This window comes from Pituophis catenifer, unplaced genomic scaffold, assembly GCF_029215685.1.
Source record: "Pituophis catenifer annectens isolate HBS135680 unplaced genomic scaffold, rPitCat1.0.hap2 SCAF_15, whole genome shotgun sequence".
Taxonomy (NCBI): Eukaryota; Metazoa; Chordata; class Lepidosauria; order Squamata; family Colubridae; genus Pituophis; species Pituophis catenifer.
This window is the reverse complement of record NW_027256895.1, coordinates 11,290,538-11,317,007: the sequence shown is the minus strand read 5'-3', so window position 1 is coordinate 11,317,007 and position 26,470 is coordinate 11,290,538. Positions and strand designations below refer to the sequence as shown.

Below are 26,470 nucleotides of genomic sequence, written 5' to 3'. Positions count from 1 at the left end.
AGATGAATCTTGCATAAGTGGTGCTGTCTCACAGCTGCCATATACAGTATATTTGTTCTCCTTGCTGCTTCCAGCACATTTTTTTGAGGGAAATGTAACTTCAGATTCCACCATCCTCTAGATCAGAGGTCACTAACTTGTGGTCTGCGGCAGTGGTGGGTTGCTACCAGTTCTCCTCAGTTCTTGAGAACTGGTAGTGGAAATTTTGAGTAGTTCAGAGAACTGGTAAATACCACCTCTGCCTGGCCCCACCCCCAATCTATTCACTGCCTCCCGAGTCCCAGCTGATCAGCTAGAAGGAAAAAAAACTGTTTAAACTCTTGCCGTGGCTCTTCAAAAGGCTACCCTACAACTGATCAGCGGTAAAAGGCAGTGTGGTGGTAGACCAATGCACTCCAAAAACAAATAGGTAGGCTGGAATGCTCCAAAAACAAATGGGTAGACCGAAACGCTCCAAAAACAAATGGGTAGACCGGTATGGCTTTGCAAGCAGTTAAAAGCCTGGTAGACCAGTATCTCTGCTAAATCCTAAATAATTGTCACATAACCATCAAACCATGCTCACAAAATAAGCCACGCCCACAAAAGTAAAAAATTTTAGACCCACCCCTGGTCTGCGGACCACTGTTGGTCCATGAAAAAATTTTGAGATGACTAATGGCCAGTCCTGTGACTAGAGCTCTGGAATATGAGACCAGCCAGGCAGCTCGTGGTGGGGCTGGAAATCTCCGCCATAGAGGGAGCTAAATGCAACTTGCAACTTTGCAGGAGGTACAATGTGCAAGGAGTAGCGCAGCCCTCGCCGGCTGGAATGAGTTAATGGTGCAAGGGGTGGATGGGTGGCGGTGCAGGCAGGCCGAAGCAATGGGTGTTGGCAACCTGTGGCTCTTTCTTCCCCCTGTTGTGGCTTCCTGTCGGCTGAACCTACCACTGGCTGTCCCCGCCCCTCACCCTCCCAGTCACTCCTCACCTGGCCTGAGAAGGGAAAGGCAGGGGATGGAGATTTGTTCCATATTCCAGAGCTGGAGCAAAGCTTAATCTTTTGCTGGGTCTTGCAAGCATTTCTTTGGGCCTTTGTTGGTGCTCCGCGCACCTCAGTTGCGCCAGAGAATCAAAATGAGAGAGAGACAGAGAGAAAAAGAGAAAAGAAAGAGGAGAGAGATGAGAAAGAGAGAGAGAAAGATGAGAGAGACAGACAGACAGACAAAGAGAGAGGGGAATATAGAGATGAGAGGGAGAGAGAGAAAGATGAGAGACAGACAGACAGAGAGAGGGGGGAGAGAGAGAGAATGAGAAAGAGAGTGAGAGATGAGATGAGAGAGAGAGAGAAAGATGAGAGAGACAGACAAACAGACAAAGGGAGAGGGGAGGACAGAGAGATGAGAGATCCCAGTGTTTTGTTTTCTGTGGAAACAGGTCCAAATGGCTCTTTGAGTGTTTGAGGTTGCAGAAACAGGTGCCTAAAGGACCCCATCCTATCACTGGAAGTCCAGGCGTTTTAGTGAGCGGCACCCTGGATTCATATGGGCCCATGGGTTTTAAAATTATGAATTTAGTGGTCCCTAAGGTCTGAAAGGTTGGTGACTCCTGCTCTAGATGCAGTGTCTACTCAAAACCATCCTTAGCAGAATGGTCTCTCTCTCTCTCTCTCTCTCTCTCTCTCTCTCTCTCTCTCTCTCTCTCTCTCTCTCTCTCTCTCTCTCTCTCTCTCTCTCTCTCTCTAACTATCTAACTATCTAACTATCTATCATTTATTTTTCTATTACATTTATCAACTACCCATCTTGCTGTCACAAAACGTTGGGTGGCTCTGAATAAAGACAATCTTCAATATTTGTCAATTGAACCATTCCACAGAAATCTGTTGGAAAACAACTGTAGCCAAAATGGAGTCGCTGAAAATACATCTGATGAATATCAGCATCTTGGGCCAAAAATGAACCTTCTTCATCCCATCTGGGAATTAAATCAATTCCTTCTAAATAAATAAAAAATTTATGGTATATTTTATTACCCTCAATGAAACATTTTTTCTTTACTACGTGCCATTTTTTTCAGAGCTTTTTTGACATCCTTGTTCCTCAGAGTGTAGATGAAAGGGTTGAGTAGAAGTGTCACAATAGTATTAAGTACAGAAACTGCCTTGTTTATTTCCAAAGAAGAGTTGAAATTGGATTTAACATACATGAACATTACAGTTCCATACTGGTTGGATACAACTGTAAGGTGGGCAACACAAGTAGAGAAAGCCTTCTGTCTCCCTGAAGATGAAGAGATGCGTGTTATGGTGAAGATGATGAAGCTATATGAGATGGCAGTCAATAGGAAAGTACTGAACAGCAGAAGGACTGATCCCACTAACACCATCTGTCCAAGTAGATATGTATTAGCACAAGCTAAACCCAGCAAGGGAGTCACATCGCAGTAGAAGTGGTTGATCGTATTGAGACCACAAAATGGGAGCTGGCACAGTAAAACTGTCTGGAGAATGACAGTTAATAACCCTCCCAACCATGAGCCCAAGGCTAGCTGGAGACAAAGTCTGTAATTCATGATGACGCTGTAATGCAAAGGTTTGCAGATGGCAATGTAGCGATCAAAGGACATCGAAGCAAGCAGGCAGAATTCTGTGGCTCCGAGGAAGAAGTGGAGAAAGACTTGAACAAAGCAACAATGGAAACAGATGGACTTTTTCTCCATTAGAAAGTGAGCCAACATCTTGGGTGACAGGGTGGTGACCTATAAGACCTCCAAGTAGGAAAAGTTCCCCAAGACAAAGTATATAGGATTGTGAAGGTGAGGATCATGGATAATAATGACAACGATCAGGATGTTTCCAATGTTTGTGAGGAGATAGATGAAAAGAATGGGGACAAAGAGATACTTCTGTAACTCTGCGGAGGCCGGAAACCCTTTCAGGATAAACTCAGTAACCACAGTTTGATTTATCGAATGCATTTGCGAGGATATTGTTTGCCTAGAGCTGTCAAGGACAAACAAGAGGAAAAAGATCACAGGCTGGTTATTTTATTATACCATTTCAATGGGTTGTCCCTTTTTTTAAATGAAGAAAATGTCAGAGAGTAGATTTGGTCCATATTTCAAAAACACAATTTATAACATAAAATACAGAATCACAAATTAGATGCTTGGATAAGAATTATTTCGGGGTATTCATTTGTGTAAGGTACATCAATACTCTTTATACACTTTATATACTCTTTCTGTCACTTCCAACTTTGGGTGGCTTACAATCTTTCAATCAAGACAATCCTTGGTGTTTGTCTATTGAACCAGAACACAGAATGATTTTCTGAAACTAAAATCAGTTTCCATTCGAGCCATGGTTAGAGTGCCGATTTGCAGGTTAACTCTGCCCACAGCCAGGAGTTTGATTCTCACCAGCTCAAGGTTGACTCAGCCTTCCGTCCTTCCGAGGTCAGTAAAATGAGGCGATATGCTGACTCTGTAAAACCACATAGATAGGTCTGTAAAGCACTGTGAATGGCACCTAAGTCTATGTGCTATGCTACTTCTGTTACAAAATATTAAATTAGATTAGAAAATAACATGATTGGATTAGAAAATTATTTCACGGCATTCATTTGTGTGACGTACATCAGTAGTCTTTATACAACATTCATTTCTGTCACTTCCAATAGCCAACCCTGTTGGATTGTCACCACGCTTGGGGTGGCTTACAAATTTTCAATCAAGACAATCTTCAATATTTCTCTATTGAAGCAGAGGAGATAATGATTATTAACCTTCCTAGCTGGCTTTGACCAACAAAATCAATGGGGGGAGCCAGATTTGCTAAATGACTGCATGATTCACTTAAAATTTGCATTGATTTGCTTAAGAACTATGGCAAAAAAAAAGTCATAAAATGAGGCAAAACTCACTTAATAACTGCCTCCCTTAGCAATGAACATTTTGGGCTCAGTTGTGGATATAGTTTGAGGACCACCTGTATGTAGATATAGATGATATATAGATAATAGATGATATTGATATAGATAAGATATAGATGATATAAATAGATATGATTACAGATATAGATATCTATATCTATATCCAGCGTCCCGATATAGCCAGCTGGTGCCATCGCTGGCTATTGGGGGCGAATCACTGGCCCCCACAGAGAGGGCACGCAACTTAGGCGTCCTCCTGGATGCACAGCTGTCTTTAGAAGAGCATATGATGGCCGTGGCCAGGGGGGCTTTTTATCAGGTTCGCCTGATACGCCAGTTGCACCCCTTTCTGGATCGGGACTCCCTACGCATGGTCACTCAAGCACTCGTCACTTCCCACCTGGACAACTGCAATTATCTCTACATGAGGCTCCCCTTGGGGTGCACCCGGATATTGCAGTTAGTCCAGAATGCGGCCACGTGGGGGATTATGGGAGCGACGGGGTGCTCCCATGTGACACCTCTCCTGCGCGAGCTGCACTGGCTTCCTGTGGTCTTCCAGGTGCGCTTCAAGGTGTTGGTGACCACCTTTAAAGTGCTCCATGGCTTAGGGCCGGGGTATTTGCGAGACCGCCTTCTGCCGCCAATAGCCTCCCACCGACCGGTTCGCTCGCACAGAGAGGGCTTCCTCAGGGTGCCGTCGGCCAGACAGTGCTGGCTGGTGACCCCCAGGGGGAGAGCCTGTGGCAGCACCTGCCCTCTGGAATGACATGCCCCCTGAGATATGCACGATATCAGACCTCTGGACTTTTCGTCGGGCCCTGAAAACACACTTATTCCATCTAGCTGGGCTGGCTTGATCCCATCCTCTAAGTTTTAATTGAATTCGGTTTTAATTGGGTTTTTTTTTAAATTTTGGGCCAAAATTATTTAATTGTTTTTTAAACTGTTTTTAAATTTTATATGCTATGTTTTATCTCGGCTGTACACCACCCTGAGTCCCGCAGGAGAAGGGCGGTATAGAAATAAAATAAATAAATAATAAATAAATAAATAAATAAATAAATAAATAAATAAATAAATAAATGGATATAGGCAGACATAGATAATATAGATAGATATAGGTTTATACACATACAGATGTAGACTTAGAGGTGATATAGACAGAAAGAAAGAAAGATAGATAGTTATAGCTATTACTGTAGCTATAGTTATAGAGATAGATATATAGATATTTCTTCCTCTAAAGTACAAGTCAGGCATTCCTTGTTATTCTGATGCCTTCAAAGCAATGTTGGGATTAAAGCATTCAATATGTCAATTCGAAGCATCAACCAACATTCACAGATGTTGAAGAGCAACTCTTTCCTTAAAATAAATCCAGTGAGGAAAAAAAAAAAATACATGATTCCAGGCATGGCAATAATGCCCAATAATCATTGTATAAAATTAATGTATGTAATGTAAAAAAATAATGTATGCATGTAAAAAAATTGCATTCATTTGGAAAACATAATCCCCCCCCTCTCTCTGTCTCTCTCTCTGTGTGTCTCTGTCTCTGTCTCTGTCTCTGTCTCTGTCTCTGTCTCTGTCTCTGTCTCTCTCTCTCTCTCTCTGTCTCTGTCTCTCTCTGTGTCTCTCTCTCTGTGTCTGTGTCTGTGTCTGTGTCTGTGTCTGTGTCTCTGTCTCTGTCTCTGTCTCTGTCTCTGTCTCTGTCTCTGTCTCTGTCTCTGTCTCTGTCTCTCTCTGTGTCTCTCTCTCTGTCTCTGTCTCTCTCTGTGTCTCTCTCTGTCTCTGTCTCTCTCTGTCTCTGTCTCTCTCTCTCTTTTTCTCTCTCTGTCTGTCTGTGCTGTGTCTGTGTCTGTCTCTGTCTCCCTCTGTCTCTCTGTCTGTCTCCGTCTCTCTCTGTGTGTGCCTCTGTCTCTCTCTCTGTCTCTGACATTTGCAAAAAGTTCTCTTTTTCAGAAAAAAAAATTAAAATCAAATTCCTGTGGGAATGGGGCAAAGGGAATTGGAGACCAATAAGATAATTAAAATGGAAATAAATCACCATTGACGTATTTGTAACTCCGCAATTTTAAGCAATGACTGTTCTCTAATGCTCAGTGGACTTCGAGGTTTAAGCAGCTGAGCATGAAGCAGATAAACTGGGCCCTATTATGGGCAACCCTATGCAAATCCTTCTTCCTTTCATCCAATTTATGAGATGCGTGCATCTTTTCTTGAACACTTTTTGGAGTGTTCTCTGTTCCAAGAACATTGTGATTGTTGTTTTTATTTCATTTCATTTTATTTTGGCTAATAGGTACACAGTATCATGAAGATTTTAATAACAGTTTTTATACTGATGAACAGCTTCTTTGGTAAGTAAGATATATTTCCCAGAAAACAAGGGAATTATTATTTTTCCGTGTGGCAAGAGGTCCCTATTGGACCGAGGAAAATCTTATATTTCTTCAATTAACTAATGAAGCTTCCTACAGTCCATCATCTCCAATGAAGAGGATGTGAATTGACTATTTTAACAGAATAACACAGTTGGAGAAGACCTTGGAGGTCTTCCAGTCCAACCCTCTGCTCGAGCAGGAGACCCTATATCATTCCAGACAAGTGGCTCTCCAGTCTCTTCTTAAAAGCCTCCAGTGATGGAGCACCCATAGCTTCTGAAGGCAAGCTGTTCCACTGGTTAATTGTACTCACTGTTAGGAAAGTTCTTCTTAGTTCTAGGTTGCTTCTCTCCTTGATTAGTTTCTATCTGTTGCTTCTTGTCTTGCCTTCTGCTGTTTTGGAAAATAGGTTGACCCTCTCATCTTTGTGGTAGCCCCTCAAATATCAGAACACTGGTTTCAGTGTTCTTCTTTTCATTAGACTAGACAAAGCCAATTCCTGCAACCATTTTTTCTTAAGTTCTAGCCTCCAGCCTCCTAATCACCTTTGGTGCTCTTTTCTGCACTCTTTCCATAGATGTTTTTTTTTTTAATGAGTCTACCATGATTAATAATTTATTAATAAATTGTTGTACATTATTTGTACTTATTAATGTATTGTAGATGTTTTGCATCATGTTGGGGTGTCAATTTATTTTATTTTCTTCCTCTTTCCACTTCATAGTATTGATGCACAACTCTTCTTGCATCTCTCATGCCAACAATCCTATAAATGTATTATTTTGCCGACGTACCATCCTATTATTTGGTACTGCCAAAGTTACAAATAGTTAATACATTAGGATGCTGAACATCAGTTTGAAGCTTTAATGTCTTATTGGGCAAGCTGTGGTTTCTGCAATTTGGAACATCTGGATTCAGATGTGGACAAACTGCTCTCTAAACCCTTCTATTTCAATAGTTTTCCATGTACTTTTATTAATTTATAATATGACATACAAAAAGAATACAGAAGCAAATATTAGGGAAATTAGGAAAGGAATACTGGATACTCTAATGTGTGGTAGCGATGAACATATTATTGCTAAAGTCTGTAAAGTGTTATCGAATTTAAATCTGGAAAACAAACAAGTAAAGCATCGTATGATTCAGTGGGTAAGGAATTTTGGATATAATGTAATGTTTGAACAGTGGGAGAATATGTGGAATAAAGCTTTAACGTTTACATTAAATTATAATTTGAAAACAAAGTTTTCAACATTTTTTCAGTCATTCTGCTCTCCAACGCATGAGTGCAACTACGAGCAATTGAATAAAATGGCCATAAAAATGGATTTTTTTTTAAAGGACTTGGATTGATGCTAACCAGGGGTGAAATTCAGGAGGTTCTGACAGGTTCTGGAGAACCGGTAGAGAAAATTTTGAGTAGTTTGGGGAACCAGAAAATACCATCTCTGGTTGGCCCCAGAGTGGGGTGGGAATGGAGATTTTGTAATATCCTTCCCCCAGGACTGGGGAGGGAATGGGGATTTTGCAATATCATTCCCCTGGAGCGGGGTGGGAATGGAGGTTTTGCAGCATCCTTCCCCTGGAGTGGGGTGGGAATGGAGGTTTTGCAGCATCCTTCCCCTGCCATGCCCACTAAGCCATACCCACAGAACCTTCTGTGGGAAAAATTTTGAATTTCATCCCTGATACTAATCCCATGTTGTAATCTTGTCCCCACTTTCTGATTTGCAGCTGTGGAGCTCCAGAACCTTCTGACCCAGCCCGCTTCAGAAATTAAACTCCCTGGAGAGACTTTAACTTTAACCTGCAAAGGAATCTCCTCTTTGATTCAGTCCTGGATCCAGTGGACGTACAAGATCGGCGACGAAGGAATTAAATGGATAGGAGAAAGCAACCCGGATGGCAGTAGATCAAGTGTCCGTCCATCTCTGAGAGACCGATTTGCCGTCTCTAGGGATAATTCCCGGGATATCGCTTCCTTAGAGATAAGGCAGCTGAAAGTTGAAGATAGCGGTCTCTATTACTGTAGCAACCACAGTGAAATTGAACAGCACACAAACTGTTGTGCTCCCAAATGGCCATTAAACTGTCACTCTGATCTACTCTATCTTGCCTCGCATAGATTGTTCTAAATAGTAATGGATGTAAACACCCTTCATGGGCAACTTAAGTGCTCAATATTGCTGGATGTTAGCTAGATGCCACCAGATCCAAAGAGATCTCAGAGTGCTCTGCATGGATTAGTCTGGCCGGAATCTTTGTTGTCATAATATGATTGCAGGAATCAATCGTTTTCTTTACCAGTTCATCTATATAGTGTTTTTTTTTTAAAGACTTGTCATTTAAATTTAAGGGGATTTGTTTTATATTTCATGCAACCTACCATTCCTTGCACTCAGAAGGTTCATGATTGTGTTTGAAATGGACATAGCAATAGCACTTAGACTTATATACCACTTTACAGTACTTTACAGCCCTTTCTAAATGGTTAACAAAGTCAGTATTTTGTCCCCAACAATTTGGGTCCTCATTTTGCTCACCTCGAAAGGATGGAAGGCTGAATGAACCTTGAGCCTGGTGAGATTTGAACTGCCAAATTGCAGCCAGCTGGCAGTCAGCAGAAGTAGCCTGCAGTACTGCACTCTAACCACTGCGCCACCATGGCTCATATAATACCCTTTCTCACTCCTGAGCTACTTCGTAAGTCCATTGATCCAAAACCAAAATAGGACCAACAGTCCAACAAGTGACTGAGAAGTGGAAGCTAAATTTAGTAAAACCTATTTTAAGATTAAGCTAGACAGTGACAAATGCTTCTGTGTTGCCAGAAACATTTTATTAAAAACTAAGGATGGAGACAGTCTTTTCTCCTTCTCCTTCTCCTTCTCCTTCTCCTTCTCCTTCTCCTTCTCCTTCTCCTTCTCCTTCTCCTTCTCCTTCTCCTTCTCCTTCTCCTTCTTCTTTCTCCTCCTCCTCCTCCTCCTCCTCCTCCTCCTCCTCCTCCTCCTCCTCCTCCTCCTCCTCCTCCTCCTCCTCCTCTTCTTCTTCTTCTTCTTCTTCTTCTTCTTCTTCTTCTTCTTCTTCTTCTTCTTCTTCTTCTTCTTCTTCTTCTTCTTCGCCTCCTCCTCCTCCTCTTCCTCCTCCTCCTCCTTATTCTTCTCTTTATTCTTATTCTTCTCCTTATTCTGTATTCCATATTCCATATTCTTCCTATCAACAGGAATGCAATCTGAAATACAGTTTCTTCAGTCTGGTCCAGAACTAAAAAGGCCTGGCGAATTGATACGATTGACCTGTAAGACATCTGGATACACCTTCACTAGCTATAGTTTGGGCTGGGTCAAACAGGCACCAGGAAAAGGACTGGACTATGTGGGTTTTATTAGGACAGACAACTTTAATACATTCTATGCTGAAGCTTTCAAAGATCGAGTCACCATCACTGTGGACACTTCCATCAGCACCACATTTCTGCAGCTGACAAACCTGAACACTGAAGACACAGCTGTGTATTATTGTGCAAGAGTCACAGTGGAGAAAACCATATTCATAGCCACTCATAAACCGTCTGGAGGAGACCAGCTGCTTGGTTAACTTCAAAAGCGGAACAGAAGTGCTGATGTGTGGTTCCATGAAACAATAGACTCCTAACACGCAGTCAAATAATCTAGTTCCATTCCATTCATTTCCTTGCCCTGGGAAAGAACCATTGACATATCAGCCTTCGGATATTTCGATTTGGAGAATTCTGATAAAGCAGGAAATCATAATGTTGTGTTTATTTAGCATACCAGAACAATTGGATAGAATATTGACAGGCAATGAAGAAAAATTTATAACAAAAGCATATAAATATCTATTTGAGGTAGAAATGGAAGAAGAAATAGTGAAGAGTTTCCATTCCCACCCCGCTCCAGGGGAAGGATACTGCAAAATCTCCATTCCCACCCTACTCTGGGGCCAGCCCGAGACCGTATTTCCCGGTTCTCCGAACTACTCAAAATTTCCGCTACCGGTTCTCCAGAACCTGTTAGAACCTGCAGGATTTCACCCCTGGTACCAACCTCCTGACCTTACTGCAATGTTTAGGGAGGGGGGGTTAGTTGCATGAGAACAATCAAACAATCAAAGCAAGGGTCTCCAACCTTGGCAACTTTATGTGGACTTCAACTTCCAGTACCACCATTCTGGCCTTAGAAACACGACAGATAGAAGCGTTTCAAAGGAAATAAAGACCCATAATTTTTTTTTTGTTGTTGTTGCATAGAATATTCCCAAATTTGTGTTGGTGATTGTACACATCTTTGCGTCAGATAAGTGTCGATTCTGAAGTGAACCTGGCTGGAGCCATCTTTGGCTGCCTCATAGTTGCCATGAACTTTGAGAAGGGGGAAGGGAAGTAGATAGACTGGCTAGCAGTCAAAACAAAAAGCTTTCTCGTGGGAACAAAGGTCATTCCAACAGGTGGCAGATTGAAGAGGAGAGGAGTGACCAAGGAACCTACCAAATTCCTTAATTGGAAAATGTGACCAGTGACACTTATTTATTTATTTATTTATTTATTTATTTATTTATTTATTTAATGAGATTTATATGCCGCCCTATCTTCAGCCGGACTCAGGGAGGCTCACAATAGTAAAAAACATCTAATGAAAAAGTTAAAAAGAAATTAAATCCAAATCTCATAATTTAACAGTTAAAAGTGCAATTAAGACTAACAAGTCAAAAATTAAAACCCCATCAGTCCAGGCCAGCCAAATTAAATAGCCAAGTTTTCAGGTCGCGACAGAAAGAGCAGAGGTTGGGGGCCACCCGGAGCTCCAGGGGCAGCTGATTCCAAAAGGTAGGTGCGCCCACAGAGAAAGCTCTCCCCCTGGGGGTTGCCAGCTGACACTGTCTGGCTGACGGCACCCTGAGGAGGCCCTCTCTGTGGGAACGCACCGGGCAATGGGCAGCTGTTGCTGGCTGCAGATGGCCCCCCAAATATCCCAGGCCTAAGCCATATAGGGCCTTATAGGTAATCACCAACACCTTGAATCTCACCCAGAGGGCAACTGGCAACCAATGCAAGTCGCATAGGAGAGGTGTAACATGGGAGTGTCAAGATACTCCCATCACAACCCGCACGGCTGCATTCTGCACCAGCGGAAGCCTCCGAGTGGTCTTCAAGGGCAGCCCCATGTAGAGGGCATTGCAGTAGTCAATACGGGAGGTGACAAGCGCATGAGTAACCGTGCATAGGGCATCTAGGTCCAAATAGGTGCTGGGGACACTTGGGGAGGGGAACAATTTTTCTTTTAAAGAAAAATTACGCAAGCAGGAAAACTTTCAGAGTTGGTTTTTACTAGCTGTGCTGATATGATAATCCCAATAAAGATGTTCTTTGGGGAATCTACCTGCCTCGGAGTTCTGCTTTCAATGGGTGCATTACTCAGAATGCTGACTAAGAATGAAATGGGGTTAAGATAAATAAATAAATGGACAAAGGTGTCTTGGGGATCGAGGGGTGGACTTCCCTTTGAAGGAGGCATTTTAACAGAAGTCCGCCCCTAGGTATGTGCAAGAGAGAACAGATGTCTCAACATTTACAAGAGCTCAGATATTATCTCTGCAGATGAATTTTCACAAGATTTATTCCTCAGCATATCTAAGTCAGAACTAAGAGTCGCCTTGTGACAAGATGGGCAGCAAATATAAATAAATAAATAAATAAATAAATAATTTTATTTCTATACCGCCCTTCTCCCAAAGGACTCAGGGCGGTGTACAGCCAATTTAAAAACACAACACACAACAATAATTAAAAATTAAAATAATTACATAGATTTGGCCGATTTAAAACCCCAAACATTTAAAATACCCCAATTAAAATTATTAAGTTGATAGCCCTGCCTGGCGGAATAACAGGGTCTTCAGTGCGCAACGAAACACTCGGAGGTCGGAGATCTTGCGTATTTCCGGGGGCAGTTCATTCCACAGGGCTGGGGCTCCCACAGAAAAGGCCCTCCCCCTGGATGTCGCCAGCCGACATAACTTGGCTGATGGCACCCTGAGGAGACCCTCTCTGTGGGAGCGGACTGGTCGGTGGGAGGCTATTGGTGGCAGAAGACGGTCTCGAAGGTACCCGGGTCCTATGCCATGGATAGACAGATAGATGATAGATAGATAGATAGATAGATAGATAGATAGATAGATAGATAGAGATGGATGGAGGGATGGAGGGATGGAGGGATGGAGGGATGGATGGAGAGATGGAGGGATGGAGGGATGGAGGGATGGATGGACAGATGATAGGATAGATGGATAGATAGATGATAGATAGATGATAGACAGATGATAGACAGATGATAGACATATAGATGATAGATGATAGATAGATAGATAGATAGATAGATAGATAGATAGATAGATAGATAGATTGATTTCATTTATTCATATGTTTACATGCAAAAGAGCTAAAAAAGACATTAAATAAAATAGAATAACCATTTGTCTGGTGTACGGTTTCCTGCCTAAGCAGGGGGTTGGACTAGAAAACCTCCAAGGTCCCTTCCAATTCTGTTATTCTATTCTATTCTATTCTATTCTATTCTATTCTATTCTATTCTATTCTGTTCTGTTCTGTTCTGTTCTGTTCTGTTCTGTTCTGTTCTGTTCTGTTCTGTTCTGTTATCTATTCCTTCCTTCCTTCCTTTCCATGGCAAACAAATATGAGTACTAAAAAGTACTAAAATCTTTCATCAGCCTTTATTCAAGACTCAGCCTAAATATTTGCCTGAGGATGTTTAAGCAATCTTGATTTGAAGTTGTTTCTGGACAGCGCTCTCTTTTTATACAGAGAAGGACATGCAAATTGAAAGGCAGCCCAACCTTTAAATGTCTCCCTCCTTCTTACTCAACGACCCAGAGATTACTAGAACTCTTGAGAATCAGCAGTTCACCAACATATATTTCTCCTACAAGCCACTCAATAAAAATGATTATATGGGTGAATGTTATCTTGACCCTCTCAATTTTGAAAGGTATTCATCTTTGGGTTCCATAATATGGTGAGTTGGACTCAGATTTCTCCACAGATACATTCAGATACCTTCTTGTGTCTTTCTTTTCAGATGTTCTGGCAGATGTTTCATTAACGGAATCAGGAGGAGGAGTGAAAACACCTGGAAATTCTCTTCGACTCACTTGCACATGCTCTGGGTTCAATATTGATAGCTACTGGGTGCATTGGGTCCGCCAGGCAGATGGAGAAGGGCTGGAGTGGATTGCACGGATAAATAAAGGCACCACGTATTATGCCAACTCTTTTATTATTTATTATTATTATTTATTAAATTTCTATACCGCCCTTCTCCAAATAGGACTCAGGGCGGTGCACAGCCAAGATAAAAACAAAGCATACAAAATTTAAGAACAATATTAAAATAATTAAATGTTTTGGCCAAAATTAAGATAACCCAATTTAAAATCAATTTAAAATTTAACTCAGGCCAGCCCAGCTTGTTGAAATAAATAGGTTTTCAGGGCCCGACGAAAAATCCGGAGGTCTGTTATTATACGTAACTCTGGGGGAAGGTTGTTCCAGAGGGTGGGCGCCGCCACAGAGAAGGCTCTCCCCCTGGGGGTCGCCAGCCGACATTGTCTGGCGGACGGCACCCTGAGGAGGCCCACTCTGTGCGAGCGTACTGGCCGGTGGGAGGCTATTGGTGGCAGAAGGTGGTCTCGTAAATACCCCGGCCCTAAGCCATGGAGCGCTTTAAAGGTGGTCACCAACACCTTGAAGCGCACCCGGAAGACCACTGGGAGCCAGTGCAGCTCGCGCAGGAGAGGTGTCACATGGGAGCGCCTCGTCGCCCCCATAATCCCCCGCGCGGCCGCGTTCTGGACCAGCTGGAGCCTCCGGGTGCACCCCAGGGGGAGCCCCATGTAGAGAGCGTTGCAGTAGTCCAGGCGGGAAATGACTAGTGCCTGAGTGACTGTGCGTAGAGAGTCCCGATCTAGAAAGGGGCGCAGCTGGCGTATCAGGCGAACCTGATAAAAAGCCCCCCTGGCCACGGCCGTCAAATGATCTTCTAAAGACAGCCGTGCGTCCAGGAGGACGCCCAAGTTGCGAGCCCTCTCCGTGGGGGCGAGTGATTCGCCCCCAATAGCCAGCGATGGCACCAGCTGGCTATATCGGGACGCTGGAAGCCACAGCCACTCGGTCTTGGAGGGGTTGAGTCGGAGCCTGTTTCTCCCCATCCAGGCCCGCACGGCCTCCAGGCACTGGGACATCACTTCAAGGGAATCGATTTTAAAGGTCGATTCACAATCTCCAAAGATAGTTCCAGGAACCTGGTTTATCTAGACATGAACGGACTGAAAACTGAAGACACAGCCATGTATTACTGTACAAGGGAACACAGTGGAGAAAAATGAATCTGAGTTTGTGCTAAAACCTACAGTTTATGTGGCAAAAAGAAAGTTTCATTTGGATTCACTCCGATGACAACAGAACCACAACAGGACAGCTTTAAATATACCATGAGCAATTCATTTGGGATCTCTCACAGCTGTTTATTTATTATTATTTTAGCAAGGAGATCAATATAGTGAGAAGGAAGTGGATTTGCATATGGACAGTATCTAAAAGAACTGCAACATGGAATTAATAATCTAGATGAAAGACTTCATAGAAGATATTATATGGAATATAAATATAAAGTCACTCGGGGGGGGGTTATATATAGAAGTACTCTTCAATGATGCGGGCAGATGACAACTAAAGACATTAAATACACTGTTGGAAGAAGGATTTGATGTGATTGTTTAGATGTTATAAATTATTATATATGGTGGACCTGCAGGAAAATGGATGAAACCAAATTGATATGGTATATGGTGATAGGTTAGGTTACTGATTGTTCAATATGGGAAAGGGATGTTATGTTTATTATTGAAGAATGGACTCTGAAGGTGGCCAGTTTCGCAGAAATGGTGAAGATATCAGCATACATAAAAGACCGGACCCAAGATCTATGTATGGGAGTGGAGGAAATGGATAGATTATGTGCAGAATAAATAATAAGCTAGGAAGTACCAGATAGCTTTTAGTTGAATGTTGTGTAGAAATGTATAGCATACAGGGGATAGAATACTAGAATGTCAGGAAGAAATGTATTGTACACAGGGGGTAGAGTAGATGGGCGGTAAAGTATTATATAATGTGATTTGGATTTGGATTTCATCCTGGGGAAGCCATGGGGGGAGGGGAGGGTAAGGGAGGGTTAGGGAGGGAAAGGGGGGGAAGGGGGAAAATTTGTATTTGTAAAACTTTTTCAATAAAAAAAAAAAGAACTGCAACAAGCAGGAACCTCACACAGCCACAAAAAGTCCAAAAAACCAACTTTCACACTTTACACACACAACACAACACAACACAACTGGCTCACCCACAATGTAGAAGCAGCTGTGCTAGACCCAATATGCCCCCTGCAACAAGCAGGAACCTCACACAGCCACAAAAAGTCCAAAAAACCAACTTTCACACTTTACACACACAACACAACACAACACAACACAACACAACACAACACAACACAACACAACACAACACAACACAACACAACACAACACAACTGGCTCATCCACAATGTAGAAGCAGCTGTGCTAGACCCAAAATGCCCCCTGCAGCAAGCAGGAACCTCACACAGCCACAAAAAGTCCAAAAAACCAACTTTCACATTTTACACACACAAAATTCCACATACAGCTTTGTTAGAGTGAAACCCTACAGAAATACACGAAATCTCAGAAACCTGCACAAATATTATTTTATTTATTTTATTTTATTTTATTTTATTTTATTTTATTTTATTTTATTTTATTTTATTTTATTTTATTTTATTTTATTTTATTTTATTTTATTTTATTATTTTATTTTTATATAAAAGCAGCTAGATTTAAAACTTCCTAAACTTTAAATGCCTAGGTCTAAAAAAAAGAACAACTAAAAAAAACCCGCCATTAACTATTTTTTTTTAAGCTCCCAAAGGGGAAAAAAACTTACCGGGACAAGGCAGTCAGTCAGTCAGTCAGTCAGTCAGTCAGTCAGTCAGGCAGGCAGGCAGGCAGGCAGGCAGGCAGGCAGGCAGGCAGGCAGGCAGGCAGGCAGATAGAGCTGCTCACTGATGAGCTTGATTGCAGGCAGGGAGATTCAGTTGCTTGCTGATGCAATGGATTGCAGGGATGACAGCAAGCGAAGCAAAGCAGGCGTTGCAACCAGCAGCTAAGGTAAGCAAGCTGGAGGCTGGGGGGGGAAGGGATTTTTGCTACTGGTTCTCTGAACTACCTGCTGCCATCGCTACCTACTCGCCTGAGCCGGTCCAACCCAGGAGCATTTCACCCCTGATTATAAAGCTTTGGTAAGGTATTGTGGCCCGCCAGCGGCCTGCATGGATCGTGGCGGATCCCAACGAAGAGGAGGCTGGTGTGGTGTCGTGCCAGCAGCCTGTGCAGCCAGCGCTCACATCGGACAGCGAGGAGGCTGAAGAGGATGTGGTGCCAGAGGCAGAGACTCAGCCAGGGCCTTTAGAACCTCCAGAGGAGGTTCAAGTGGAGAGAGCGAAGTGGAGGAGCCTCTCCTCAATGCAGGGCTGCCAAAAGGCAAGAGAGGTTACTCAGGAGGAAGAGGTCTACTCGAGAGTAGGCCTTGAGGATAATTGGCCACTCCCTTAGCCTATTTAAGTCGCACGCAGCTAGTGCTTTCTTGCTGGAAACAACTAGTTTTATTATCAGAGTATTTTGGTTTATCGTATCTTGTTTTCTGGGCTGGTTGCCAATCTTTGCCAGTCTTGTTTATTCTTGCTATTTAATAAATTTGATAAGGACGGTTGGTGTGTGTCAATATCCTCGGAAATCCGGAGCTGGGGCAGAACATAAGGTCACATTTGGAATACTGCATCCAATTTTGGTCACCACGATGTAAAAATGTTGTTGAGACTCTAGAAAGAGTGCATTCTATTCTGTTCTGTTCTGTTCTGTTCTGTTCTGTTCTGTTCTGTTCTGTTCTGTTCTGTTCTGTTCTGTTCTGTTCTATTCTATTCTATTCTATTCTACAGTATATGATCTATCTTGGATTAATGCAAATGGTAGGTGTGGAAGGGTGAAGTGGTCCTTTGTGCTGGAGATGAAGAAGTTGGAGAGGCAGTGGTGGGGGGGAATGTTCTTGCAGTACATGATTGCAGTTGGATCCATGCCCTATGTTTCAATCAACTGGACTTCAAATCTCATTTATATCCGGTTCCTCCGACTGCAAGAAAAGAGACCGTGGAAAGGTAGCTTTTCGTCCTCATTGCTTCTATCCTTGCCCTGCTCTCTTCCATCTGTTCCTTTTTGTTGTACAGTGAAACACTGTGAGATCTGGGTCACAGTGATTTCCTCCAGCACAAATACTCCCCAGATGATTATAGAAACAGAGTGTGTGTGAAGTAATGGGCTTCTAATCTTCCCAACAGAATGCAATTATATTTCCTTTCACGCTTTCAAAATTTTGTGGGCTGCACCAAGCGAAGTTGTGAAGGCAACTGGCAAGTGGTGGGTTTCAAAATTTTTACTACCAGTTCTGTGGGCATGGCTTGGTGGGCATGGCTGGGGAAGGATACTATAAAATCTTCATTCCCACCCCAATTCAGGGGAAGTTTACTGCAAAATCTCCATTTCCTCCCCATCAGCTGGGACTTGGGAAGCAGAGAAAAGATGGGGGCAGGGCCAGTCAGAATTTTTACTACCGCTTCTCCAAACTATTCCAAATTTCCGCTACCGGTTCTCCAGAAGTGGTCAGAACCTGCTGAAACCCACTTCTGCAACTGGCCCTCTGAACAATGCTTATATTAACAAACAACTGAGTTTATTTTATCCTACTTAGATTCTAAGTATCTCATCTTTGCTCTTGTTTTAGGTCCCAGAGGTTAAGTCCCATTGCAGCAAAAACCTGTACTAAACATAATGATGGAAAGAAAAGTGATAACATAATAAATCATGGAGAACGTTCCACTTTTATGGCCATAGATCCAAAATGCAATGAACGGAACGGGCAGAGTTCAAATTGATAGATATGGTGGGCACCATAACTGTAACTAGTCCAAAGTCACCTAGCTGGTTTTCCATGCCTAAGACTAGACTGGAATTCATAATCTTCTGGTAATCATATTAACTACTACACCAAACTCTAAGTGTCTAAGTAATGCTAAAACTGTAGTCTAGTGTGGAAATGATGATGATGATGTTGATGATTATCTATTTCCATGCACTTACCAAAAAAAATTTCAAAAAAATATAAGACAGGGTCTTATTTTTGGGAAAACACGGTATCTATCTATCTTTCTATATATGTAGGTCTTTGGTTATTCGGGTTTTCTCCCGTGTAAAATTTGAGGTGTCTTGGCAACTTTTCGACGAAGTCTCATTCGTCATCTTCAGGCTGGTGTTCTCGGCTTCGTGCTTCTAGGAGCAATCTATCTATCTATCTATCTATCTATCTATCTATCTATCTATCTATCTATCTATCTATCATTTATATCCATGTAGTCATCAGAAGCTGAAATCAACTCATGTAAACCCTTTATCTTTCAACCTTGTACTTAAACTAGGAGGGCTTCATCAAATGTTCCTCTGTGGAGACATGAAGAAATTCCTTTCCATCTCCAAAGACAGACTAAAACATGATAGACCTCAAAAGCTAGACTTTTTCAATGAAACCGATCAAGTTAGTCAGCATGAAGCAAGCCACGCTTCTTCCAAAGTGTGAGGGAGGCAGAGGACAAGGAGGAGGAATAAGAGAAGAAGAAGAAGAAGAAGAAGAAGAAGAAGAAGAAGAAGAAGAAGAAGAAGAAGAAGAAGAAGAAGAAGAAGAAGAAGAAGAAGAAGAAGAAGAAGAAGAAGAAGAATCACCTGCATCATGTTGACAGAATTCCCATCGTTTCAAACTAAAATTAATTATAATTTATGAATTGAAGAAGTCTGGATTGAGGTCATGGTAAGGAGGAAAAAAATGAATCATTGTTGTGGTTGCATTTGAAATCAGGTACAACTATGAAAGGAAGTGACTGTCTTCTTTCTTCCTTCCTTCTTTCCTTCCTTCCTTCCTTCCCTTCCTTCCTTCCTTCCTTCCTTCCTTCCTTCCTTCCTTTCTTTCTTTCTGTCAGCTTTGGAAGCCATATTAATACTGAAAGCTTCCACGCTGCCACATTCTTGTGCTTGGGAAATTAGGAGGGGGAATTAAGTAGAGGGAATGTAGTTAGCCATACTTCTTCCTCTTTTCAGCCAAGGTCATGGGACTCCTGCACCTGGAGGAGGAGTGGTGGAAGTGATGTCTTCAGTTGAGATGGATGGTGATGGACTGATGGATGGAGGGGATGGATTTAGGGGCTTTGAAGTACTGATGGAAAGCCTGGAGCTCTCAGATCTGGGTTTTCCCATATGTGCCAATATAAGATAAAGGTAAAGGTTCCCCTCGCACATATGTGCTAGTCGTTTCTGACTCTAGGGGCCAGTACTCATCTCCATTTCAAAGCTGAAAAGTCAGAGCTGTCCAAAGACATCTCTGTGGTCATGTGGCCGGCATGACTAAACACCAAAGGCACATGGAATGCTGTTACCTTCCCACCAAAGGTGGTCCCTATTTTTCTACTTGCATTTTTTACATGCTTTCGAACTGCTAGGATGGCAGAAGCTGGGACAAGTAACGGCTCGCCCCGTTACGCGGCACTAGGGATTCAAACTGCTGAACTGTTGTCCTTTCAATCGACAAGTTCAGTGTCTTAGCCACCGCATCCAGTATACCTACTCTAATAAATGGGAACTTTGCGGAAAATGCTTGTCTCTGAGTTTTTAATGGGAGTTAGGTTATACTGGAACGCTGACTCTTCCTTCCTTCCTTCCTTCCTTCCTTCCTTCCTTCCTTCCTTCCTTCCTTCCTTCCTTCCTTCCTTCCTTCCTTGAAATGGTGTCAAGTACCAGGGAAATCAGGAGATTTAAGGAGTTCAAATGAGTAGAAAGTATTTTGAAAGCTTAAGTCTCTAAAAAAATCTGAGCTACTAACGGTCAGGAGAAATGAGTAGGAAATAAGAGGCATTCAAGGTGGGCTGCACGTAGATCTCTTGCAAGTTTGTAGGTACTGATGACTTATGATGCATTTTACCACCCCCTTTTGTTCAGCCTGGGTACAAAACTAATATAATGAATAAATTAAAGAAAAGAAAAAAACTCTGTTACACCATTCGAATTTGGGTAGCTTTGATCAGTTTCTATGCAAGACTCACTACACATTGTACACCTAAATATTTGGTTGAAGATGTTTAAGTAATTTAAGTTGTTTCTGGACAGCACTCTCTTTTTATACAGAGAAGGACATGCAAATTGAAAGGCAGCCCAACTTTTAAATGTCTCCCTCCTTCTTACTCAAAGACCCAGAGTTTACTAGAACTCTTGAGAATCAGCAGTTCACCAACATATATTTCTCCTACAAGCCACTCAATAAAAATGATTATATGGGTGAATGTCATCTTGACCCTCTCTATTTTTCAAGGTATTCATTTGTGGGTTCCATAATATGGTGAGTTGGACTCAGATTTCTCCACAGATACATTCAGATACATTCTTTTGTCTTTCTTTTCAGATGTTCTGGCAGATGTTTCAATAACTGAATCAGGAGGAGGAGTGAAAACACCTGGAAATTCTCTTCGACTCACTTGCACATGCTCTGGGTTCAATATTGATAGTTACTGGATACATTGGGTCCGCCAGGCAGATGGAGAAGGGCTGGAGTGGATTTCACAGATAAATAAAGGCACCACGTATTATGCCAACTCTTTTAAAGGTCGATTTACAATCTCTAAAGATAGTTCCAGCAACCTGGTTTATCTAGACATGAATGGACTGAGAGCTGAAGACACAGCCACGTATTACTGTGCAAGGCAGCACAGTGGAGAAAAATGAATCTGAGCTTGTGCAAAAACCTACAGTTTATGTAGCAAAAGGAAAGTTTCATTTGGATTCACTCCAATGACAACAGAACCACAATAGGACAGCTTTAAATATACCATGTACAATTCATTTGGGATCTCCCCCAGCTGTTTATTTATTATTATTTTAGCAAGGAGTTGAATATAGTGAGAAGGAAGTGGATTTGCATATGGACAGTATCTAAAAGAACTATTTTCTCTCTCAGCCGAACTCTCCCAATACATAACACTTATGAAACTGCAGAAATTAAGTTTGCAGACGAATTGTCATAAAGCAACTAGTTTTTTAATACAATGCTTATATTAACAAATAATCAAGGTTATTTTATTCTACTAGATTCTAGGTATGCTTGTGTTCTAGGTCTCTGAGCTTAAGGCACATAATTTATTTCATGCACTCCCTCCAATAAACACAATTTTCAGGAAAAGAAAAGTTATAAGTTAATAGATTGTGAAGGATATTACACCTTTATGGACACAGAAGCAAACTATAATGAACAGGGAGAGTTCAAGTTGATGAGTGCAGTGGGGACTGACTGGTCCAACTAGTCCAAAGTCACTCAGCTGGTTTTTCATGCCTAAGACCAGAGTGGAATTTACAGTCTTCTGGTCACCATATTACCTATTATATCAAACTGGGTCTCTAAGTAATGCTAAGTCTGTAGTCTAGTGTGGGAGATGATGATGATGACGATGATGATATGAGAATGATGATGATGATGATGATGATGATGATGATGATGATGATGATGACAATGATGATGACAACAATGGTGGTGATGATGAATGGGCAGAGTTGAAGAACAGATATGACGGGCACCAGTGGTGGGTTCCTCCCGATTCGGTCCGGTTCGGTTGAGCCAGTAGCGGTGACGATATGACATCACCGAACCAGTTCTCCCCCCCGCCCTCCCACCCCCCCACATTATTCTTACCTTTTATTTGGTCCCACCCCCAATCTATTGCTGCCTCCTGAGTCCCAGCTGATGACTAGAGGGAAAAAAACTGTTTAAACTCTTGCCGCGGGGCTTCAAAGGGATGCCCTACAGCTGATCAGTGTTAAAAGCAAACAAATGAGTCGGGTCATAAGTGTGAGGACTGGTCGTAAGTGTGAGGACCTTCCAGAAATGACTCTGACCAGCTAGCCACGCCCACCTAGTCACATGACCTCCAACCCACACCCACCAAATAAGCCACGCCCACAGAACCAGTAGTAAAAAAATGTAGAACCCACCCCTGACGTGCACCAAAGTCACCCAACTCGTTTATCATCTCTAACATTGGAATGGAACTCAAAGTTTCATGGTCACAATAAGCACTACATCAAACTGGCTCTCTAAGTAATCCTAAGACTGTAGTCTAGGGTGGAGGAGGAGGACAAAGAAGAAGAAGAAGAGGAGAATCTATTTCCAAACACTTTCCAAAAACTCTTCATATATACTGTAAATCTGTGCAATCATTAGAAATTGAGGTTAACTGAAATAAACTCTTTAACTTTCAGCCTTGAACTAAAGTCACTGGAAACTGCATTCTTCTGCTCCCTGCTTAGCTTCAGACGGCATGAAAGAAGCCGTACTTCTTCCAAGGTGGGGAAAAAAAAGATAACCAAAGTAGAAGCGGAAGTGGCAAACTGAGCCATGTGGACAGTATTTCTAACTTTTAAAACTAAAATTAGTAATCATTTATGAGTTGAAGCAGTCCAAACATAAGAAGGAAAAAATGAGGACTCATTCTTGTGGTTGCTTTTGAAATCAGGCAGAACAATGGGAGGAAGCAACTGCCAACCCTTCCTTCCTTCCTTCCTTCCTTCCTTCCTTCCTTCCTTCCTTCCTTCCTTCCTTCCTTCCTTCCTTCCTTCCTTCCTTCCTTCCTTCCTTCCTTCTTCTTTCTTTCTTTCTTTCTTTCTTTCTTTTTTCTTCCTTTCTTTTTTCTTCCTTTCTTCCTCCCTCCCTCCCTCCCTTCCATTCTTCCTTCCTTGACATGGTGTCCAATACCAGGGAAATCAGGAGATTCAAGGCAGTTTAAATGAGTAGAAAGATTTATTGAATGCGTAAACTCTCTAAAAAAAAAATCTGAGCTACTAACGGTCAGGAGAAATGAGTAGGAAATAAGAGGCATTCAAGGTGGGCTGGACATAGATGTCTTGCAAGTTCACAGGTACTCATGACTTATGATGCATTTTACCCCTCCCTTTTGTTCAGCCTTGTCATCTCCCACACATGGGAGATGGGTGCCAAACTAATTTAATCAATAAATTAAAGACAAGAAAACACCCTTGAAGCTGGGTAGCTTTGATCAGTTTCTATACAAGATTCACTCCACATTTTAGGCATAAATATTTGGATGAGGATGTTTAAGTAATTTAAGTTGTTTCCAGACAGTGCTCTTTTTTTATACAGAGAAGGACATGCAAATTGAAAGGCAGCCCAAATTTTAAATGTCTCCCCCCTTCTTACTCAACGACCCAGAGATTACTAGAACTCTTGAGAATCAGCAGTTCACCAACATATATTTCTCCTACAAGCCATTCAATAAAAATGATTATATGGGTGAATGTCATCTTGACCCTCTCAATTTTGAAAGGTATTCATCTTTGGATTCCATAATATGGTGAGTTGGACTCAGATATCTCCACAGATACACTCAGATTCCTTCTTGTGTCTTTCTTTTCAGATGTTCTGGCAGATGTTTCAATAACTGAATCAGGAGGAGGAGTGAAAACACCTGGAAATTCTCTTCGACTCACTTGCACATGTTCTGGGTTCAATATTGATAGCTACTGGGTGCATTGGGTCCGCCAGGCAGATGGAAAAGGGCTGGAGTGGATTGCACGGATATATCAAAGCTCCATGCATTATGCCAACTCTTTTAAAGGTCGATTCACAATCTCCAAAGATAGTTCCAGGAACCTGGTTTATCTAGATATGAACGGACTGAAAACTGAAGACACAGCCAAGTATTACTGTGAAAGGGAACACAGTGGAGAAAAATGAATCTGAGCTTGTGCTAAAACCTACAGTTTATGTGGCAAAAAGAAAGTTTCATTTGGATTCACTCCAATGAAAACAGAACCACAACGGGACAGCTTTAAATATACCATGAGCAATTCATTTGGAATCTCTCACAGCTGTTTATTTATTATTGTTTTAGCAAGGAGATGAATAGAGTGAGAAGGAACTGGATCTGCATATGGACAATATCTGAAAGAATTATTCAAAAAGCAATTACCGTATTTTTTGGAGTATAAGACGCACCGGAGTATAAGACGTACCTTAATTTTTGGGAAGGAAAACAAGGAAAAAAGTATTCTGAACCAAATGGTGTAGTAATATATTATTTAATAAAATAGCAGAATATAATATAATATAATATAATATAATATAATATATATATATATATATATATATATATATATATATATATATATAATTATAATAATATATATATATATATATATATATATATATATATATATATATATATATATATATATATATATTATAATATATAATATAATAATATAGCAGAATAATTTTTACAACCATGTACACTTTTTACAGCCATGTACATTTTTTACAACCATGTAAATTCGACAGTGGTATTAAGAACCATCATCACTGTCATTAACAAACGAGGAGAGACTTTAAGGTTCAAGCATTCCTCTAAATTTCTGGAAGAACTCATCATTATCACTGGTATCAGAGTTTAGGAAACTCAGTTGCTCACAATCACTTTCTTCGCTACCTTCATAAATAATATCATCTTCAGTTCCATCTAAGGCAGTGGTTCTCAACCTGTGGGTCGGGACCCATTTGGGGGTCAAACGACCCTTTCACAGGGGTCGCCTAAGACCATCCGAAAACACATATTTTCAATGGTCAATGGAATAATTTTATGGTTGGGGGTCACCACAACATGAGGAACTGTATTAAACGGGTCGCGGCATTAGGAAGGTTGAGACCCACTGATCTAAGACATTACTAATGCCACATTTTTTGAAGGACTGTGTAACAATTTCATCCTTCACTGAGTTCCATGATGTTTTCACCCATTCACAAACTTGAGTGATAGTGGGCCTCCTCATTAGTTCAATGGGTGTCAGATCATGATTACTAGCAGCCATCCATTTGTTCCACTCTTCTCGCATGTACACTTTGAATGGCTTGTTGATGGAAACATCAAGAGGTTGAAACTGGTTGGTAAGACCCCCAGGAATTACAGCTAGATGAGTCTTCACTTCTTTGAATCTTTTCTTTGTGGTTTCACTAATACTGTATGTGCTCTAAACTGGTCGAGCACTAATAAAGCTGTTTTTTTTCAGAAGCCCTCCAGGACGTTTGGACCACACTCTTTCAATCCATACTTTCATTCCATGTTCGTCCATCCATCCTTTCTCATGGACATGCACAACAACGCCTCTTGGAATCACTTCCTTTGGGAAGGTTTTTCTTTTGAATATTAACACTGGTGGCAATTTGGTGCCATCTGCGCAGCTGGACAACACAACCGTGTAATGTGTTTTCTCATGTCTTGAGGTTTTCACGGTTATGCTTTTGGCACCTTTCACACCAACAGTCCTATTTGATGGCACATCAAAGGTTAGTGGGACTTCATCCATATTCCCAATCTGGTCAATTTCAAAATTATTTTTCTTCCTGGAGTCTATCACAAAAGTATGAAAAGACAGGATCTTACAGTCATACTCTTTTCTTTGCGCAATTCTAGTTTTGGTGCACATAGCAAGGCCATATCGCCTCATAAATCTGAAGCACCACGATGGTATGTTCTGTTCCCAACCACACGCACACACACCAACAGACGTTCAAGAGTTAAAGACCAAACCAGCCGGCAAAATCCTTTTCCTTATGATAACGGAACTTGGCAACAACCTAGTGGCTGCCTGCCAAGAGTTTATTATTTACAAAAAGGAGAGATAACTTCTCCCCACTTCTGATACATCAAAAGAAACAGCTCAATAATTACAGAGTCAATCAAGTCCAGAGATAATCCAGCAAAGTCTATAGCCAAAAGTCCGGCAACGCAGAATGGTGTGGAAGCTTTCAGCTTTGTTCGTCACAAGGTTTGACTGGCCACCACACTCCCTTTTATATCCTGTAGGGTGTGGTCCAGTGACTCAGCCTAATCTCGGGCACACCTT

General features: G+C 41.7%; 1 pseudogene; it reads right to left on the bottom strand.

Moving 5' to 3' along the window:
- Window positions 1-2,016: 2,016 nt before the first annotated feature.
- Window positions 2,017-2,958, bottom strand: LOC139324722 (olfactory receptor 6X1-like; annotated as a pseudogene).
- Window positions 2,959-26,470: the final 23,512 nt, after the last annotated feature.